Source organism: Manis javanica, chromosome 1 (assembly GCF_040802235.1).
Source record: "Manis javanica isolate MJ-LG chromosome 1, MJ_LKY, whole genome shotgun sequence".
Taxonomy (NCBI): Eukaryota; Metazoa; Chordata; class Mammalia; order Pholidota; family Manidae; genus Manis; species Manis javanica.
This window is the reverse complement of record NC_133156.1, coordinates 198,974,631-198,996,309: the sequence shown is the minus strand read 5'-3', so window position 1 is coordinate 198,996,309 and position 21,679 is coordinate 198,974,631. Positions and strand designations below refer to the sequence as shown.

At 37.5% G+C, this 21,679-nt stretch overlaps 1 long non-coding RNA gene across 1 annotated transcript in view; it reads right to left on the bottom strand.

Moving 5' to 3' along the window:
• LOC140843525 (uncharacterized) overlaps window positions 1-21,679 on the bottom strand; it is a 617,732-nt gene that overhangs the window by 421,681 nt on the left and 174,372 nt on the right. Inside the window, exon 4 of the long non-coding RNA XR_012121369.1 lies at window positions 13,337-13,391. This is a non-coding gene — a long non-coding RNA (uncharacterized lncRNA). The remainder of the gene's footprint in view (window positions 1-13,336; window positions 13,392-21,679) is intronic.

Sequence of the window (21,679 nt, the reverse complement as noted above, 5' to 3'; positions counted from 1 at the left end):
GTCCCCACATCACCTAAAAGATCTCTTAACCTACAAAAGTTTACAGACTCTCCCTCCCTCCAGACTCCTGACCTTACTGTCCTCTTTCCTCCAAAATCCAAACATTTCTTTCCTCCCCTTCCCGCCCCTGAATCCGGCCACTCTTCTTCCTCTGCCCTACTCTCCTCATACTCCCTCGCATGATTGCCTGGAAGCCCTTCACAACTTCCTTCCGTGCCACTCCACGATCTCCGAAGGAGCCCTCTCACACTCTGACCTCATCTGGTTTACTGATGGGTCCTCCTTTAAACATGAGGGCACCCACTACTCAGGATATGCAGTAGTCTCCCTCGAAGATGTCATTGAGGCAGGAGCCCTACCCCCTGGTACAACCAATCAGCAGGCTGAACTCATTGCAGCCACCAGAGCTTGCACTCTGGCCCGGGACACGTCTCTCACATTGTACACTGACTCCAAGTACGTATTCCACATCCTCTTGTCCCACGCGGCAGTATGGAAAGAACGAGGCCTCCTCACCACAAAAGGGAATTCCATAACTAATTCAGCCTTAATTACTAAACTTCTAGAGGCTTCACAACTCCCACACCGACTAGGCATAGTTCACTGCAAATCACATCAAAAAGATGACTCCCCCATTGCAAGAGGTAACAACAAAGCCGACAGAGTAGCCCGGTCAGTTGCCCTATCAGAAAACGCACCAGACAACAATCCGTCTGCCCTTGCGGTTTTAGCCTTATCACAAGACGCCCTCTGCTCTCAGGACAAAGAGTCTCTCCTCCGCCTCTTACATGACCTGTTCCATCCCAGCCCCCAATACTTGATCCATTTTTTACAATCTTTTTTTCCTCTCTCTCCTGAAGACAAAACCCTACTTAACCAAATCACCTGCAAGTGCACCATCTGCCGACGCACTAACCCTAATACCCCCCTCAAAGCCCAACCCTTCCCGGCTCATCAAGCAAGGGGTAATGTCCCCGCTGCAGATTGGCAAATAGATTTCACTAACATGCCCCCTGTACGACGTACCAGATACCTACTCGTGCTAGTAGATACATTTTCAGGATGGGTCAAAGCTTTCCCCACCACTAACAAACGAGCGTCCATAGTTGCCTCTATCCTCCTCACCCAGATCTTTCCTAGGTTCGGGATGCCCACTTCCCTCCAATCAGATAACAGCCCTGAGTTCACTGCCCAAATTATCCAGAACCTCTCCAAGTCGCTCTCGCTCCCCTGGCATTTACATTGTCCTTATCGACCACAAGCTTCAGGAAAAGTAGAAAGAGCCAATAGGACTCTAAAAGACATCCTGACCAAACTATCTCTAGAACTACACCTTGACTGGGTTCGCTTACTTCCCTTAGCTCTACTCCACATTCGAGCCCTCCCAAAGAAACCTTCCTTCTTGTCGCCCTTTGAGATCATGTACGGCCACCCGATTCTACCCCCGGGGCTCCCTTCCCACAAAGGACCAATTCCTCCCAATATAGCCCTTCCACTACTCTCTCTCCTCCGCACTGAATTGTGGAAATATCAGGATTGGCTCCTTCCTGATCCATCTGCCTCCCAAAATCCTCCTGTCTTACAGCCCGGCCAACTAGTGTTTTATAAGCCACCAGAGGATCAGCCCTCTCTCACCCTGAAATGGGAAGGTCCACACCCAGTTATTCTCTGCACCCCCTCGGCTGCCAAGCTCTCACTGCCTGATAATTCTGTCACCGCTTGGATTCATATCTCCAGGTTGAAACCAAATACCCAAGACCCACCTTCTCTGGACACCCAAGACCCATCAGTCACAATCCAGAGTCCTTCGGATACAGCCCAAGACGCTGTCTACTCTACCACGCCTCATCCCTCTGATCCCTTGAAGCTCCGCATCTCCCGTGCACCCCCTTTGCCATCCATACCCGAATCATGACTTTTCTTCCTTTACTGCTCTCTCGCTTTTTTCCCTCATTCCTATTGTCTTCCCTGCTGCACCACCCTCCTTTGTATGGCGATTCAAAGTCAAGCAGACTTACACACAGCATCAAACAAAAGTTACTGCCCTCATTGCCACATCAGACTGCCCTCTGAAAGGCTTCTCTGAGCCTTTGTACCTCCACTTTCCTCCCTCCACCAAAGTATTCATTTACAGCTACCTTTATTCTCCCTACCTCTGCTTCCTCTATGACCAAAGACAAGCCTATTGCAGGCGATGGCAAGACACCTACGGGGGATGCCCCTACTGGTCTTGCACCATTCACTACATGGGTGACTTCCAGTACCCACAGTATTACTCCTCCAACCTTTCATGAAATATCCCAACGGCTCATTCTCCTTATCAATCCCAGATCCCTGGGACTCTCGATGGGCTGCTGGAGTAACAGCCTCAGTTTACTACGAGGGGTCCTCAACCCCCCACGGTACCCTTCATATCTCTCGAGAGTATGTTCACTCTCGCTCCCAGATCTCTCAAGTTGCATCAGATATCAGACATTCCGAGAAAGTCATTATCCAAACTCTTGATGGCACCTCTTCATCTTCTTATTCCTCCTACTCTTGGTTACAGCTCATTCAAGACACCACCATCTTTCTCAACCACACCCTCAACACCGCTAATTGTTTCTTGTGTGCATCACTACAGCGCCCACTGCTGGCCGCCGTGCCCCTCAATATTTCCAACTACTCTTTCCATGCAGAAGGACAACCTCTCTGTCCCCTGGCAGACATACCCCTATGGGAACCAGAATACGCAGATAATCTCACCATCCACCACTGTGTAGGCCCAACTCCACCCCCCTCCAGTGCACTTCACTGCCTCTCTATCTACACCCCTACCTCTGGCTCTAAGACTTTTACACAACCGGGACACTTCTTTTGGTGTAATGGCAGTCTTTTCAACTCACTACCTCTCAACTCTGATACACCCTGCATTCTCGTCACCCTAATCCCACAGCTTACACTTCACAGCATGGCAGAATTCCTTGAGCTCCAACCTCCCTTGCACTCGTGCACAAAAAGGGCTGCTTTCCTTCCCATCATGGTCAGTATCTCTTTAATCACCTCAGCCATTGGGGTGGGGTTTTCGGGAGGAGCCTTGGGTCACTCTCTATGGGCAGTTAAGAGATCTCGACGCCAAACTTGAGGGAGCCCTGACATCCACTGCCGATTCCCTAGCCTCTTTCCAAAGACAGGTCACTTCGCTAGCTAAAGTCACCCTTCAAAACCGGCGGGCCCTAGATCTGCTTACAGCCGAGAAGGGCGGCACCTGCGTCTTCCTCCAGGAAGAGTGCTGCTATTACATCAACGAATCCGGCATTGTAGAAACTGACATCACCAAACTCACCGATCTTGCCTCCAGCCTCCACTCTGCCTCCAATTCCAACCCATTCTCTTCAATACTAACAAACCCCCTCCTCACCTGGCTCTGGCCCATTGCAGGCCCCATAATAGTCATTCTTCTCATCTGTCTCTTCTTACCCTGTATAATAAAGTTCATCAAATCCCAAGTTGGAAAAATCTCTAATCAAGCTTTCAACCAGCTTTTACTCAGGAACTACCAGCTTCTGGCCACAGAAGATCCCTCACCCTCACGTGACCTCCTCACCACACACTGAGATGGACCCCTCTCTCCGCTGGAAACTGTTCCTGGAAACAATGGCTGCAGACGCCTGGCTCCTGACACCCATATCCTCTTGGCACCATTGGAATCAACAGGTCCTCAACCTATGGTTACAGGAAACCTTCATTGATTTCCAACCTGAAGAAGTTCACATCTACTCATCCTTACTGTGGGGAGTCCTATCAACCCTTTCCTCCCAATCCTCAAACCCTCACTCCCTTCTCCGCCCCTGTTCAGCAAGAAGCAGTCAGAGAGAAAGCAACGTCCACAAACCCATAGAGGAGAAAGGGTGGAATGAAGGGTCCCCACCAGTAAGATGGCAAACTTCCGGCTTCTTTTCGGGGTCCTCGGTTCCCGCCGGTGCCACCTGAAGCCCAATCACCTCTCGCCCCCCTCCCAATCCCAGCACCTAGCCAACAGCCACCAGCCCCGTAGAAGTAACACCACAATCACCCTATGCCCCTTCCTGTATAACCCAGCACCTTTCCCTAATAAAGCGGAACTCTCCGGTGAATTGCTGCTGTGTGTCGCTCCTTTCCTTTCACTACTGAGTGGAAACCTTACTGATAACAAAAACAGTTGGTAACACATATTTTGTATGTTATATGTTTATATATTGCATTATATAATAAAGTAAGCTAGAGAAAAAAATGTTTTTTCACAGTTGCAAATCTCAAAAAAATTTTCCAATATATTTACTGAAAGAAATCTATGTATAAGGGAACCTGTGCAGTTCCAAGAACACCAAATCTGTCTTCAGATTTACAGTCTAATGCTTACTCAGCCACCTTATCTATGTTTACTGACCGTTGATTGTTTTCAACAAATCACAAAGATATTGACACACTATACCTCCTATTTGGTGCTTGAGGCGGAACAGTAGGTACTGCATTAAGCCTTCTAATTTGTACTGAATACAAACTGTGCTAGAACTATATCAACTTATTTTAAAAGCCAACTATATTTTTCCCTATTTTAAGTACAGTATATACTATAATTTTTTAAACTACAAAAGGAGTTCATAAAGATTCTGTCTGTGCTATTTCTTCTAAAATACTATCAAATATACAAGCATCATTTTTCTCTATGGTCATATATTGTCTATCCTCCAGATTCAGATTCACCTAGTAATTGAGCCATCAGTTCAAAAAAGCAGTGTGTACTTGTATGTATTTTCTAACTGAATCTTCGTACTGAGGCTGATGCTTTTATCCCCATTTTACTTAAAAGGAAACTGAAGAATTGAGGTCATGTGACTCCACCATTGTCACCTACTCAACAACTTTCAAGTACATACTACAGTATTGGTAACAATAATCACCATGCTGTACAGAAGATCTCCAGAAATCATTCATCTTATAGCTAGAAGTTTGTATTCTTTGACCAACATCTCCAATTTATCCTACCCGGCCTCAGCCCCTGGCAACCAGCATTCTAATCTCTATTTCTAAAGTTCAGCTATTTTACATTTCACATGTAAGTAAAAACATGCAGCATTTGTCTTTCTCTAACTTCTTTGACTTAGCATAATATCCTTAAGATCCATCCATGTTGACACAAAAGGAAATATTCCTTCCTTTTACATGGCTGAATACCATTCCATTGTGTGTATGATGGATGTGCATATGTGTGTGTGTATCACATTTTCATTATCCATTCATCTACAGATGGATGCTAGCTTGTTTCCTTGTCTTAGCTATTGTGAATAATTCTTCAATGAACAAGGGGTTGTAGATACTCTTCAAGATATTGAGCTCATTTCCTTAGGATACATACCCAGAAATGAGATTACAGGATAATACAGTAGTTCTATTTTTAATTTTTTGAGGAATCTCCACACTGCTTTCCACAGTGGCTGCAGCAATTTACATTCCTACCAACAGTGCAGAGGGTGGACTTTTCTCCACATCCTCACCAACACTTGCTATTTCTTCTCTTTTTGATAAAAGTCATCCTAACAACTGTGAGGTGATATCTCATTGTGCTTTTGATTTGCATTTCTCTGATGATTAGTGTTGTTGAGATTTTTTTCATGTACCTGTTGGCCATTTGCATGTCTTTGCTGGAAGAATGTCTTTTCAAGTCCTTGCTCATTTATTAATGGGGTTGTTTTTGTTTTTGCTGTTGATTTATGAGAGTTCCTTACATAGTTTGGATATTAGACTTTATGAAAAGATGGTTTGCAAATATTTTCTCACATTCTTTCAGTTATGTTTATTTTGGTGATTGTTTCTTCTACAATGCAGAAGCTTTGTAGCTTGCTTATTTGCTTTTGTTCCTTGTGCTTCTGGTGTTATACACAAAAAATTCTTGCTAAGATTAGTGTGAAAGAGTTTTTAACCTATGTTTGTTTCTATTAGTTTTACAGTTTTCAGGTCTTATATTTATATCTCTAATCCATTTTGAGTTAATTTTCATCAGTAGTGCTGTATAGGGATCCAATTTCATTCTTTTGCATGTGATATCATTTTCCCTAAGCCATTAATTGGAGAGATTACTCTTTCCCTATTGAGTATTTGGCCCCTTTGAAATATTAGTTGATTATATATGCATGAGTATATCTATCAACTCTTGATTCTGTTCCATTGTTTGTTTATATGTTTCCTTTTACGCCAGTATCATACCATTTGGATTACTCTAGCTATGTAATATGGCTTGAAATCAGGAAGTGTGATGCCCCCAACGTTGTTCTTCTCTCTCAATATTTCTTTGACTAATTGTGGTGTTCTGTGATTCCATACAAATTTTAGGTATTTTTTCTATTTCTGTAAAAAATGCCATTGGAATTTTTTTAGCGATTGCATTGAATCTGTAGACGGCTTTGTACAGTATGGACATTTTAACAATACTAATTCTTCTAATCCACAAACACAGAATATCTTTCCATTTATTTGTGTCATCTTCAATTCCTTTCATCAGTGTCATAGTTTTTAGTGTACAGATCATTCACCTTTTGGTGAAATTTATACCTAAGTATGTTATTGTTTTTGATGCTATTGTGAATAGGGTTGTTTTATTTATTTCTTTTTCAGGTATTTCACTGTTAGTATATAGAAACACAACTGATTTCTGTATATTGATTTGGATCCTGTAACTTAACTGACTTATTGATTAAATGGAAACTTTTTTGTGTAGTCTTTAGGATTGTCTATATATAAAATCATCTCCTCTACGAAGACAATTTTACTTCTTCCTTTCCAATCCAGATGCATTTTATTTATTTTTCTTGCCTGGTTGCTCTGTTTAAGACTTCCAGTACTATGTTGAATAGGATTGATGAGAGTGTGAACTCTTGTTCCTAATTTTAGAAAAAAGGCTTCAACCTTTCACCATTAAGTATGTTAGCTGTGGGGTTTTCATATATGGCCTTTATTACATTGAGGTACATATCTTTTATAGCCAATATATTGAGTTTTTATCATGAAAGGATGTTGAATTTTGTCAAGTGCTTTTCTGCATCTATTTAGATGACCATATAATCTCTTTCTCTCATTCTATAACTGCAGTATAGCACATTTACTGATTTGTGTATGTTGAACTGTTCTTGCATCACAGGTATAAATCCCACTTGATCATGGCATAGGATCCTTTTAAATATGTTGTTAAATTCAGTTTGCTAATGATTTTGGGGGAATATTTTGTCGATCGAGGTTATTGGCCTACAGTTTTCTTTTCCTGTAGTGTCTTTATCTGGCTGTGGAATTAGGGTAAGGCTGGTCTCATAAAATGAGTTCAGAAATGTTCCCTCTTCTTTAATTTTTGGGAAGACTTTGAAGAGGGTTAGTCTTAATTCTTTTAAAATGTTTGGTAGAATTCACAGTGAAAGCACCCAGTCCTGGGTTTTTCTTTGTTGGATTTTGAATCAGCAGCTGTTGGTGGGGGTTGGAGGCCTGGGTTCACAGGAGTCTGAAGGGAGCCATCTAGGGCTGCAGAGTAGGGCTTGGTACTAGGGTGGGCTGTCTCTGTGGTCCACAGTGAAGTCAGGTGGTGGTGACATTACTCTTCTTCCACAGGAACGGGGGGCCTGTCTTTGTACTGGGCTGCCAAGGCGTGGGGGAAGGGTGATAGGGGTATGTGACTCTTATCTTTCCTACTCTTCTCAATGCATCTTTTCTATCTTTCTTCACCTAGGTGCCATAATCCCTTACCTGGAATCTCCAGCTCTTGTGGAGGTATTTTCATATACAGATAGTTGCCCAGTCGATGTTTCTAGGGAGAAGGAAAGCACTAGAAATTCCTCTGCCACTGCTTTGCTCTTTTTTGATTGCTTGATTCATTTTGTCCATTCCTTCATTAATGTGTAAAAATCAGTCTTACAGTGAATTTTAATTCACAGTCTTTTACTGTTCCTAAGATTATGGCATTTCTTCCCCTGTGAATTATCAGTTTATATCCCTTATCTACTATATATTGAGTTTTTTTTTTATTTTAACTCTATCCTTTAAAGATTCTTTTGTATTGTTCATATCAATTTGTTAGGAAACATCTGTTTTATATGATACTTAAATTGAAGATATATTTGTTGTGATCAGAATACTGTGGTGTTGAGAAAAGACTACAAGTAGAAAGTCCATAAAGAATATATTCACATATATATGTGCAGATCCAGATGCATAGGAGAAATAAGTGTATGATAGAAGTGATATTTCAACTCTAAGAAGAAAGATTGTTTATTGTTTATTTAATATGCTACTGACATAATAAATAACCTCTAAGAAAATAAATTTAGACTGTTGTTCACATCATGGAAATGAATATTGGATCAAGAAAGAAAAAGGGAGAAAACAAATAGGAGAGGAAAAGGAAAGGAAAATATCTTAAATTCTCTAACTTAGATTTCTTGTCTAAAAAATAAGGATACGTAAATTCTCACAGTAAAGCTATGATATAATGAATGTGAAAACTCTTCTTAAAAGAACAGTATAAAGTCAACTGTAAATGCAAATAGAAATATTTTTTAACCAAAGAGTTGCTCCATTTTAGAGAGTGCTTCACAGCTAGAGCTTGCTATTCAGTGGTGAGGTACAAGGTACTAAGTGAGGACTAGAAATGCTTCTCTTAAAAAGAGAGAATTTACAACAAAGGGGAGAAAAAGTTGCCATTTCTCTGTGATAATAATGCACATCATTTGCATAAAATGAATCTGAATGAGAAATTTCTCCAGCAGATTGTAAGGTATAAGTAAAGCAGAGGAAATTTGCTTTCTCCTCATTAAATCAAAAAGAAATTATTCATCTCCATGAATGCAAATGAAAGCTTTCCAAATGGTGTGGTCATAACATGGTAATTGAATGCCTGAGTGCCAGCCAGATTCCTTCATTTTTCTAAATTATAATAATTACAATTGACCATTACTGATAATTACAGTAATCTGAGTCAAATTCCAATTTTTCATTATCTTTTCTGTAATAAATGTGCTAGGTCTTTCCAGTAAAATCTACCAAGTTCTCTTTTTCCTTACCCAAATCTTTTCTGACCTTTTACCCCATCCCCACAGAAAACAACTGTCTCTTCATTCTCTCCTTTATTTTTATTCACCTCATAATAATGTTTCCTTTTTTGGACTTCCCCCAGGGGCTAATCAGGAGGTGTCTAGCTCTATAAGCATTATATCAAGGTAAAATTAAAAGATTAAACATGTAAATGATTGTTTGAAAAAAGGGTCTATGTATTCTGAGTTCCTGAATCATTCCATACCCACTTATTATCCCTGTAATTAAAATAGGAGCTAGTAATCAAAGGTCCTAACCAAATTCTTAAGGGAAGCATACAAGTTGAAAAAGAAATGATTAGCTAATCCTTTCAATATTGCACTAACACTGTTTCTTAGCACATATAAAAGTATTACTTTCCTAGCTGGAATAAATGGTTCCTTCTATTGTGGGACTTCAGAAAGATTTCCTATGAATGGATTCTTTAAGATTTCTTTCCTTTTGAATTAATTCATTCCATTCTCCAGGTGACTTCCTTGAATATATAAATACATCTGAGTAAGTCAAGCTGCCCTTAGTCACCTATGGCATAAAGTTATCAACTTATATATTTTTAGGAGTGCTAACTCTGAACAAGTATTTAGGGAATTCCTAAGACCATTTTGGCAATCTGAATCAAAATTTTAATGCATAGAAATGTTGGCATACAGTAATAGCTACAAAAAGGCACACACAAATGCATATGATCTATTTTAGTAAAAAAAACTGTAAATTACTTGCATGTCCATCAATAGATAATAACCATTTAAGTTATGGTGCAACTATGCAATGGAAAAATATTTACATACTATAAAATGATTATCCACACACATACACACACACACACACACACACACACACACATGACTTAGTGACGTGAGAAGTTATCCAAAATTTATCATTCCACTTAGAACTTAATCTGCTTATGTATGTGTGTGAACACAGAGAAAGACAGAAAGAATCATAACCAAATGTTAACAGTTTTATATGAGTGGCAGGATCTCAGGTAACTTTAATCTTTCATAACTTTTAAATAATTTTATGTATTTCCTATATATTTTTAAATGTATATCTACTGTTTATTTTATGATTGGATGGCCTCTGTCCCTATAAAAAAATCTACAACTCTCATAGAGGTAGAACAAAAATAAAAAAACCTATAACATTTGTGTTTCCTACCTAGAATATTCCAGCATATTTGTCCAGTGATACAAGGACATATTTAGCTGGACTACATATCATAATTTTTGGATTATGTAAAGTTTGTCTTTTACTCAGAAACATACTGTCTTTACCAGACCCAATTCTCTGAGAAAAAAATGGAAGAGACCAATAGCAGGACTGGAAAGTTACCTCATTTAGAGCAATAAAGGTTACAGTGAACCTCCATAAGCTGACATTGTGTGGAAATTTACCGCTTCCTCAAGATACTTGCAACAAGCTGCTGATGACTCTCCTTTATGTCATATAACCCTTGGCATACTCCTGTTTATTATTTTATCTTCAAAATTTTCCTCTTCAAGATTTGTTTCCTCAGGTTTTGCCTATAGTGGTCCCCTTCCTAAGTCTAGGACTCACCAGAGACAGTCATCTCTCTACATCACTGTTTTTTTCACAGTGATGTTCTCGTCTTGCCCCCAGCAATCCCACTGGGGACATCTGGCAAAGTCTGGGATGTTTTTTGGTTGTCAGGACTCGGGGAAGGTGGTGCCACTGGCATCTGTTAGGCAGAGGCCAGAAATACTTTTAAGACATTACAGTGCACAGAACAACTGCCTCACCACACTCACACAACAAAGAAATATCTGATCCAAAATATCAACAGTGCTGAGGTTGAGAAATCTTTCACTTAATAGAAACAGCTTTGGCTGAATAAGAAAGAATCTAGGGGACTGAATCTGAAGAGAAGTTCTCACACTGCTAGGAAATGACTGATCTGTCTACAACTATGTTAACAAGCCACCAGAACTTTTTTAAAGCCCATTCATCATCACTGAAAATCAGCCTCTTCAAACACATTTACAAGTCAGACAATCAGTGACAACCTTTTGTTTTTGAAAGTCAGATAATCAGGAATGACTTCATTCCAATAAATATAATCCTCAAGGCCGAACAGTCAACACTTACTACACATATACAGATGTGGTCAAACCATTTACATTCTGAAAATCTACATACCCCCAAATTCCTTGCTTCTCAAAAACCTATATAAAATTAATAGCTTTCTTTCCTTGGGAAGACTGTGCCTGACCAACAGAATTTTGCCAACTCTAGTAAGCAGTAAACGTATCTTTGTCTTTATATTCCAGAGTCTGACAAACCCAGAACTGTCAAAAGATTATGAGAATACCTCTCAATATGTGAAATTAAAAGGCAAATTATTGATTATTTCTAATGAGGGAGAACTATGGCTGAAGAGGAATAGCACACTGCTAATTTTAATAGTGATTTGGGGAAGTAAGGGATTCTTCCATAGGAGGTTGTGACTTTGACATAAACAGACCAAAAACAGGCCAGAAATAAAGGCTGCTATATTTGGTAAACAGCTATGTGCCTGCAAATACTGTCTTGGGCTCCCAAACCAAGCAGAGGCTAGAAAGGAGCCAGATGATGGACAACCCATTGGTGAAAGGCTGGACTGCAGTCTAAACAAAGAGAAGTTATTTCACGAAATGACAAAACAAGAAGGGTTCTCATGAAAGATTTATAGGACACCCAGGGCAAAATCCAATAATCAACTTTCATAAATTAGAAAGTTCTAATGAGCCATTAGCCTTCAGAGCTGGCTTGCATTAGAACTGAGAATTATTTGGCTTATGCCTCCATTTATTCCCTAAGAAAGATCTTCCTGTACATTCAAAACCTTTTATTGAATGGTAATTATGTAACAGACATAGTTTGGATATTGGATGGTTAGCAATACTTGTTCATGTATGAATCACTATTTGTCTCTAATTGGACTAAATACTTAGAAGGTTTTAAAATTAATTCTTAACATCAACTTTACTTGGGTGTCAAGTAAGTCTCAATAAATAAACACAGTTTTCATTTTATTCATATGATAATAGAAAATTCTGGCATTCTGATTTTTTGAAGAAATATAGATGCTAGAAAAAAGTCATTTGATGCTTTTGAAATGTTTGCCATTAAAATGGCCCATTGGAGCAGGGGGGGGGGGAAACTAAAACCCTAATAAGACCACATAAATGTTAGCACCTAACATATTTTCTTTCATATGGCAAAAGTGCCCACCCAGTTATTTAAGCCAAAATTTACAGGTGAATATCTTTCATGTCTGAACTAGGGCACCCAAAGAAATAATGGCTGGATCCCCATTTCTAAACTTTATTACACTTCTTTCTTGGCACTCTCAAAAGTGTTATTTAGACGTGACTCACCAGAGATTATTTGATCATTTTCTCCTTTAAAAGGCTTACCAGTTTCTAAATCATTACTTTCCACTAGTTAAAGAGATTGGCATATGCCCCATAAGCCCATCTTCTTAAGGGTACTTGGTAAAATTCTAATCTAAAAATAATTTTCAGTGGTAGCTTATTTAGTTGGGAAACACTTGAAGACCCGCATGTTCTCTAAGTCTTCAAATATTAGAAGTAGACAACACCAGAGTCTTAGAATTGGGTACCAGTCAGAAGTTTATCTCCCCTGGGATGCTGTTTGCATCAAGGAAAAGCAGGGTTTATCTTTCTGGGTTCTTTTTTTCAATTACATCACTCACCTATACAAAGTGGACATAATATTATTTTCTTTCCAGTCTATCTTCACCAAATGAATTTGGATCTTTAATTTATATAGAAGTATGTGGTATGTGGAGAACAGCATAGTAAAAAGAGATTGACCTGTGCATTCTATATATTCTACTTGAGGGCCATTGCCTTCTCTGAGTCTCACAGCTCTATTTGAAACCACAGTGGCCTCTTCTTTCTCTGCACTTTTATTGCAAGTAGGGTCAGTACTGTAATACTGTCTTGTCTAATTAAATCTTGTCTAACTGACATAAATTTGCCTGAGAAGGGCAAGATCTCCGGTATCTGTCATCACATAACCCTCTATCTGTACAGGAAGACAATCATTTAAACTTCATGTTGTAAAAATATATGAAACCTACGTTTTAGAAGCCTTGTTTACCCAATGAAAACTGAATGACAGTCTCTATTTTATCATTCAACTGTGTCTTCTGAAGCCTCCTTTCATTTCTAAGCACATCAATAAAAGAAAGCAGACAGACTATTTAAATTCATCTTACCCTGGTCATGACTGGCATAGGCGATTCCAAGGAAGCAATGACCCTGGAGTTGGACCTGAAATTATGACAGAAATGAGGAGAAAATGAATTAAATTGGGTATTTATAAGTGTAGGAGAAGTTAGTAATTTACTCATGTTTTCTTTCATAGTATTTTTTTTTCAACTAAACCAAAACATTAATTATTAAGTTCTAGTCTAGTGCATATGAGTGTGTTTTTTACCACGCTAGAATTAACAGCCTGGATCACCATTCAGCACCCCAAAGGACCCTGGAAATTGACCTGTGTTACTCTACTGTATGAGACCAGATGTAGTTGTTATGGTTTTCACCTCCATTTGTGGGGCTTCCTATGGCTTTTGAAGTGTTACCATGTAGAAATCTGCTTTCCAGGAAGCTCTTCCTCTGGGGAGCATTTAGGATCAGCTGTTCTATATTCACAGCAGTTTAAGGCCCAGTGGAGTCCATGTAGATTAAGAATTTAGAGATTAAGTGACTTTAATGTGCCCAATATTTTGCAATGTGAATTGAAAACAAGGTTATTATAAGGACCCCCTTATGCATGAAAAGCTTAGAGAATAGAGAAAATATGTAGAACTTGCAACATTTTTAAAATCAAGACAGTTTAATTTTTTATAAATATATGAAGAAACTGGAAAACAGCCGAATCCCAGCTGAGGCAATCATTGCATTTTATGGATACTCAGTCTAAAGCATTTAAATTTAACAATTAAAAAGACACTGGGGAAGAAGGTAATGTTCCATTTTGCTACTTTAAACCTGTTGTTTATGTTTCACTGAGTGAGTTCTCCAGATTTTCAGCTGTTCCTGCTTAAAACCAGAGGTGTAAATATTTGAGATCTGGAACAAGATTATGAATCAAGACAGACACCCAAATTACATTAAAGAAACAGGATTCTCAAAATTTCAGTGGACTAAAATTAAAAAAAACATTTTAAACAGTGATTCACTCCAGGAGACAGGACAATTCAGTATCTGATAAAATATAGTATCACCAAAATGGAAACTCAGAGATGCTATTATTTAAAAGAATAATTCAAAATAAAAACAAAATAATGCCTACTTCTATGTCTTTGCCTTATTTTCTCTTCATAACCCCCAACAAATCCAGAAATATATGATATTATAAATATTTTCTTATACATAGATTATGGAGCCCAGACATGGAATATTTTTTAATTATAATAATAAGTTTTTGATGGAACCAAAATAAAAATCTACGTATCCAATCTCTCTCTAAGGTAACAACTTTCCTTTCCAATATATCCAGTATGTTATTAATACCACAAAGTACCTGTTAGGCACATGACCTCATAGAAAACAATGTATAAGTAAGTTAAGCTAATGTGATATGTGCTTACTGGAAACTATAAAAGAAAACAAAGAAGTATATCAAACTTTGCTTTCTATTTATATTCATTCCCAGTCTGCTTCCACATATGTAGCTATCAAACTAAATGAAAGCAAATATTACCAAAAAAATGTAATAAAATCTTTATGACAGGTAATATTAGCTTAATGTGTTAACTGTGTAGATACAAATACTGGATAAACATGAAAAATTATAGCTTAAACATTTGATTACTTTGACCAGTGAGGAATGAGTTACAAAACCATTTATGTAAATAATATCTAAGGAATGCTCACATGCCATGCACTGTAGTTGAGGCTGGGAATATGGCAGTGAAGCAGATGGTCAAGGTCCTCACTTAACACTTATCTCAAATACAGTATTAAAGATTAAGAGAAAAATAAACCAGGATAATATGAGAGGTACTAGTAGGAGGGAGGAATGGTCAAGAAAAACCTTTTTGAGGAGGTGACATTAAACTAAAACCTGACTGACAAGAAGCTCCAGCCTTGAAGTGACCTGAGAGCAATGCATTCTTGGTAAAGAGAAGTGTAGGTGCAAAAGCGTGGCTGGATGGAGGAAAAGAAAGAAGAGGGTTATGGTTTAAGGCCATGAATGCAATCCCCTAAATTCACTGGTGCATGCCTCTGCCAATTCAATCAAAACAGGCCAGTCAGTTGTGTGTAGACACAGCTCACATGGGGTTTCCTCCCCACAGAATACAAATGGATCTAGGATGGGAAACTTGGTCTAGAAAAGACAAACTTAATAGCATAGTCCATTTTGGTAAACCCCTGCTTAGTTCCTCTTTAGAGGGTTCATTGACTATCTTTGAATCCTGACTCTTAAAATAGTGTTTTTGTAAAAAAGTCTGCAGAGATGAATATCAACACTTGGCATGCCATCTGCATAGAGCTAATTATATACACTTTGTTCTTTGTCACTATAAGATATTTCAGAATGAAATGTGAGAACCATCTGCCAACAACTTTATTCACATTTCTTGGATCATCAACAAAAAACCTTATACTTCTTCTTCCCCCAAGGAATACAAATTGTAATGTGCACTAGGTGGATAGAAGGGAAAAAAATTCTAAAAATGGCTTTGGCATGCACGAGAAAATAGGAGGTTTTTTCAGTAGAATGTCCTAGAATCATTTGTATCCATTACTCTGCCATGTGTCCTTGATACAATGTTATACAAACTAAACCTAACCCCCTAAGTGTCAGACAGGCATCAGTGCTTTTGGCATGATTCACATGATTGTTGGGTAAGGAAGAACAAAGACTCCATGGGCTTAAAATAAATTGCAATTTGCCATTTGATTATGTAAATATGTGGTTGCATGATCCCCAAAATCTCCAAATCACATTTTATGCACAAAGGCAAAAGCAGCTTTTGTGTTTTGAAAAGCAGGTGCACAATTATTCCTGCAAAGAAAAAGAGTCATTTGCAGTGATTTTTGGGGGGAGATGATTGAGCAATTACAGGCATACATGCTAATTTTGTTTCACCCTCTGACCACTTTCTGTTTGTAAAATAGCTACTCCTTTCTCTCCCTTGATAAGACGAAGAAGCTGCAAAAACAAAGATAAGGAAGTTGGGCAATCTATGCAGTTGCCAGTAGACATCAACCTGACACCTTTTGTTCAAGCATTTCTCACTGAGTACTTGTCATGGCCCCAAAATTAATAAAAGAGCCAGGGAAAGTTTAATACTTCCTAACTGACAACAAGTTGTCCAAACACTTCCCACAGAAAGACAGAAATTCAGTACTGCTTAAAATAGGCATAATTTTTAATTCTACTTTGTAACAGTCCATTTGGAAAGAAATTGGGATGTGAAGATAGAAGATTAAAACAGCCTATAGTTTGATTTGGAAATTCAACTCACTCTCTTGCTATGTGAGCTTCCCTGAAAGACATAGGGCTATGGTGATACAAGATTAGAACTTGGATGATTCTAGAAGGTAGAAAAGTGACTGTAATACTGTTCTTCACTACTTGAGCTACTTTCATTACTTGAGCACTGAACATTTTCCAGGATTGGAGCCCTAACTAATACTATAAACAGCCAAATTACTATTTCCAAAATTAACATTTCATAAATAAAGTTGGCTTAATGTATACACTTAAAAATGAAATATATACACATATATAATACACATATATATACAGACATACATACACATGTATGTGTCTGAGTATATGTAAACATATATACACACACTGGCCTTTAATTGCATTATGCCTATATTTTAAGGATCAGATAAAGAATCTCTAATTGTAGATAACTATTTTACATAATTCAAAATCACTGGAGTCAATTACCTTTGAAAATTATCCCACTGAAATTAGAGAGATATTACAATATAGATAATTTTACTCAAATAATTTGATAGAGCTACTGGTAAATCACTGGAATAAAAACACCTGGTATAAATGAATTACAGCCAAGTATTAGAAATAGTCTATCATAATATCCTTGATAATAAGTTGGAAAAATATATCTGGATGCTAATTAATTCTACATTACATTAAAATAGGCAAATGTCCTGAAGTAAAGGATATAAACACATGACTCAATATCACTTGGTGAAAGGGCTCAAAGCATATACCACATTCCATTCTTGGCCATTCTATTCATTAGGTCCATGAATGCTTTGGATGAGGAAAAAGTGATATGCTTATTACTTGCTTATTAAAAGAAACTGAGAGAAATAATCAACACAAGGGGGTGAATTAGGATTAAAAGTGACAGGATGAAAACATGGGCCAAATTTATCAAGAATAGAATACAGTAAAAAGTACTCTGGATTTTATAAAAAGTGCATTTTATCAAAACCATGTGCGCATAAGCACAGGATAGGCTGGAAACAATGTGCCATTTACTCATTGCTTAACCTCTGTTTGTATTTCTTTATCTATAAAACAGATATAATAAAAAGAGTACTGATCTTTTATGAATGCTGTAACACTAAATGAGTTTACAGGCACAAAATCAGATCTCAATGAACGTTAAAGTATATGCTATTGTGTCTATAAAAAAAATGAAGAGGGGGGTTGTTCTGGTTAAAATCTCAACACAAATAAATAGTATTTATTTGTATAAATAAATACTTGTATAATTTTATTTGTATACTTGTATACAAATTTACTTGTATACAAGTACAAAAGTACTTGTATACTTGTATAAATTTATTTGTATAAATAAATATTTGTATAAATAAAAAAAAATTTATTTGTATAAAAAGATTGCCAAAATGCAAGGGCCAGAAGCTTCATTAAATGAACTAAAATATAAGATTGAGAAGCCCTTGGGAACACAGACACATGCCAGTCCAGCCCATGCCTACCTCCTCCTTTCTGGTACATCTGCCTTCCACCATCTCTGTCCCTTTCTTTGTTTCTCTATGGGCATCTTATGTATCTTTCTCTCTGTCTTCCTATTTGTCTCTCTTTCTGTGCCACTTCTTTTCTGTCACTTCAGAGGAAACTTCAGCATTCTTGAGCACATCTAGGGAAGAGTGAAGACCAGCTGGTAAAGGCTAGAAGTGGGATGCTAGAATGGCAGCTCCACAAGTGGAGCCTGCTGGGCTCAAGGAGAAGACATGCTTGAGAGGGAAAGTGAGCTGCTTTTAAGACCAGAATCACACAGTTTAAACCAGGTGTCTTGCAGTTTAGCCGAGCACAAGAATGAAGCTACAGAAAAGAAGATACTTGGATTAAAATAATGAATAACTTTTAACCTAAAACTGTCTGGAATTAACAGTAGTCTCTTCAATAAAGGAACCCCATACACTGTGGGACTTTATAGTGCTGCAGCCACTATGAAAAACTGTACAGAGTTTTGACAAAAAATTAAAAATAGAACTACCATACAACCCAGCAATCCCACTTCTGGATATGTATCTGAAGGAAATGAAATCACAATCTTGAAAAGATATCTGCACCCCCATGTTCATTCGAGGATTATCACAATAGACAAGACATGGAAACAACCAAACTGTCCATGGAAGGATGAATGGAAAAGGAAATTCCACAAGATGTGACAACATGGATGGACCTAGAATGCATTATGTTCAGTGAAATAAGCCAGACAGAGAAAGACAAATACTGTATAACTTCACTTACATTTTGAAACTAGAAAAGCCAAACTCATAGAATCAGAGAGTAGATCAGTGGTTGCCAGGAGCTGAGGGGTGCGGGAGACAGGGAGAGTGGGGAGAGAGGGATGGGAAAATGTTGGTCAAAGTGTACAATGTTCCACTTACAAGATAAATGTTTTGGGATTTGTACAGCATAGTGACTATGTACTATACGGTTGAAAGTTGTTGAGAGTAAATTTTAAGTGTTCTTGCCACACACACACACACATAAAAAGGTGATTATGTGAGGTGATAGATGTATGGGTCAATTTTATTATGGTAACCATTTTGCAATATATATGCATATCAAGTAATCAGACTGTATACCTAAGCTTAAACAATATGATATACCAACTATACCTCAATATAGCCAGGAAACAAAGAAGAAAAAAGAATAATCTCCTCAAAGCAGTGAATTTCCTCTCACTCAAAAGTTCAGAAAGGGGCAGAGAACCTATGATTACATGACAGCTGGACTTGGAGATCCCAGAAAAGTCCTCTCAGTTTGTCCATTGTTAACAGACAAAACAGATGACTTTGTATTTGCTATGATTTGAGGTACAAGAGAGGCCCTGCAATAAAACAAACAAGTTGACAATGAACAGCATTTTCACCCAAAAATGGACAAGATTTGGATTGCTCCTTTTGTTCAAGATATTGAACTCTCTTGTCAAAGCGGAAAATACTATCTAGGAGTGATTTTTAATCACTGTCATTTTATTATGAATTTATATCCCAACTGGACAAAGAAGCATGTATGTGAGCTAAAATGGGATTCATTTTTGTATGTAACATAAGGATTTGTTGAGAAGATATGAACAATAAAACCCACTGGGTTTTGTTGTTTCTTTGCTTTTGGGTCCTTCTATTTGGGAAGGTGTTGGTTATTTATGTGAGAATTGAAATACATACCACTGCAAAATACACAAGCCACAGAGGCATTACCAATTATTTGACCCACAGATATGAGAAACAATGTATATAATTAAAATATTGCTATTTTCAACATTTCCAATATTATTGTTTTGCTAAGTATATTAAAAAGAAAGAAGAAACCCCACTTGGGCCTTCACTATCTGTAACTTCAATGCAATTGCCAGTGCTATTTAAGGATAATATATACATATAAAAAGGGGGCATAAACACTCAGCATCCCAAATATAATTACTTCTGAAACAGATTTCAAATGAAACACTCTTTGTATATTTGCATATAATACAATCACCTTGAAATTTTACTATCTACTTGCTAATGAGGATATAAAGATTACTCATTTTATATGATGCCTTAGGAAATAAATTTTTTTTTTTACAACACAACATTCATCATGGAATTTTCTACTTAGCATAAAACTGCATTTTTCTCACTTGCCATTTAGAAGACTGAAAGGGCAAAGATTTCAGGAGAGAAACATGTTTGAGAGCAGTGACACATATTTGGATCCTTGAATACCCCCTCCCTGTTTCTCTGGAACACTGAGCTCCTAGAGAAAGAATTTTTCTGAAGAAACTTGGAGAAATCAACTTTGAATCTCTGTTTGTGGAGAAGGGAACAGACTAAGCATGAGCAAGGGATTCACAATAACACAGGTAAGTCAGTGATGGATTTCGAAGATGCACTGAACAGGTAAGAAAAAGAGACAGAAAGGCAGAGAGACAAGAGACAGAGACAGACTCTGAAGATGATTCAAACAGATAATAAAAGGAAGTCAAACACACTACCCCAAAAATGTTGTTATATTCTACTGTGCCCAGTGCAAAGGTTAGGAGGAATATCTTGAGTAGTTTCCAGTAGTTAGATATTTTTATTCTGTTCTTACAGCCCATGGTTTCATTTTGTTAAGAACAAACTGACTTTTCAAAGATAACTAATGAAGAAACCTTTAAGGACTTATAACTTTATACTATTGCCACAAGTCTGATCCTGCCTCCAAACATGATGATACTGGAATATATCTTTTATTTCTTTGATCCCAAAGGACACTTCTGCAAATTCAAACATCAAAGGAAAGGAGAAACTGGTGGATTCTTTTTCTTACTATAGCAATTATTTCCAACAGATTGCATTTTGCCTTTTTTTCTTCCCCCAGTAAGACTGAACAGAACACACTAAATCTGCCTCATTGGCAAATCAGTTCTTGCTGCAAGGTAAACTTTTGTATTATAATAGTGAGTTGACAACACAGACTGAAAATCAAGAAACAGATACAATCCTTCTCACCACAAAAATTGGGGGCAAGTTATTTCCCTTCTCTGGGCTTCTGTTCTGTCCGCTGAAAAGTAAGAATCATTAATTCAGTGTCTGCTAATGTCCCTTGTACATATAAAGTTACTATGCAGCTGTATAACATGCTAGTGAAATAATGATTTTTGAATAATAGTCACTTTATTCTATTGTTATTTAACAGCACTTAATATATGTATATATTTAATGTATTTTAAATATATTTAAACAAAACATATAATCTTAAATAATATTCTCCTGATGGTTTTTTAATGCTCTTAATTCATCTTTGCTTATGACTTAACACTAAAGTAGAGGGTATTACAATGTATTAAAAGAATCATGCACACACACACACCAAACCTATTATTTTGTGCCATCAAAATAGTTTGTCACACAAAGGGAGGGAGGAAGATGATGTCATCTAAATCAGACAACAATAAAATATATAATTAGGTATGTTACAGCAGCAAGAAAAATGGATCCCCAAAATTATGAAAAGTTCTTAGCAATTAAAAGATATAAATACTGGCTATTTTTAAGAAGGAAGAATAAACTTTGGCTTATTATGAAGGTGTAGGAAAAAGCAAATGACCCCTTCA